Raw genomic sequence first — 1,034 nt, 5'->3', positions numbered from 1 at the left:
AGGCAGGAGAATCATTTGAGCTCAGGAGGCAGAGGTTGCAGTGAGCCGAGATCGCACCATTGCACTCCAGCCTGGGCAACAAGAGCAAAACTCCATCTCAAAAACAAACAAGCAAGCAAACAAAAACTATATGACTGATAGCAATAAAAAGAAAAGTGAGGGCAAAATTATCAAAAAGTTAGAAGTTGCTGACTTCTGGAGGGAGGCGTGGATTATTATTGGGGAAGCCACATGCAGGGGATTCGGAAATATTGTGTATGTTTCATTTCTTGACCTATATGACTACTTTAAGGTGAATCTTATTTATTTATTTTTTTTGAAACGGAGTCTCGCTCTGTCGCCCAGGCTGGAGTGCAGTGGCCGGATCTTGGCTCACTGCAAGCTCCGCCTCCTGGGTTCACACCATTCTCCTGCCTCAGCCTCCCAAGTAGCTGGAACTACAGGCGCCCGCCACCTCACCCGGCTAGTTTTTTGTATTTTTTAGTAGAGACGGGGTTTCACCGTGTTAGCCAGGATGGTCTTGATCTCCTGACCTCGTGATCCGCCCATCTCGGCCTCCCAAAGTGCTGGGATTACAGGCTTGAGCCACCGCGCCTGGCCTTAAGGTGAATCTTAACATGTACTTCTGAAACTATTCAGAAACTATCTTTTTTTTTTTTTTTTCCATTCATATGTGTAATGTGCTGATGTTGTAACAAGGAATGAGGGAGGCACATCTTATACACGAGTCTGAAAACCCAATCATCACACTTATGAACTACAAAAGGCTCTAGAAAGTAGCTTTTCAAGCAGTAAACAAAGATTCAGTTTGTGGTATTGTTTTAATTAAATTGCCTCATCAGCTTTAACCAGATTTCCCAAAGAGGAAGTAATCCTTTCTTTGTGTTAGTTTCTATTAGTGAGGAAGGAAGCTTAATAACTTGGCAACATTACTAACACCAACCTTTCTTTTTTTTGAGACGGAGTCTTGCTCTGTCACCCAGGCTGGAGTATAGTGTGGCATGATCTCGGCTCACTGCAACCTCCACCTTCCG

At 44.0% G+C, this 1,034-nt stretch overlaps 1 non-coding gene across 1 annotated transcript; it reads right to left on the bottom strand.

The window, feature by feature from the left end:
* Positions 1-665: 665 nt before the first annotated feature.
* On the bottom strand, positions 666-769 carry LOC116271788. The gene has a single exon (XR_004180538.1). It is a non-coding gene; the product is annotated as a small nucleolar RNA U13 (small nucleolar RNA).
* Between the last annotated feature and the right edge of the window lie 265 nt (positions 770-1,034).

Source organism: Papio anubis, chromosome 20 (assembly GCF_008728515.1).
Source record: "Papio anubis isolate 15944 chromosome 20, Panubis1.0, whole genome shotgun sequence".
Lineage (NCBI taxonomy): Eukaryota > Metazoa > Chordata > Mammalia > Primates > Cercopithecidae > Papio > Papio anubis.
Note: the sequence above shows the minus strand (reverse complement) of the source record. Positions and strands in the feature narration are given on the sequence as shown.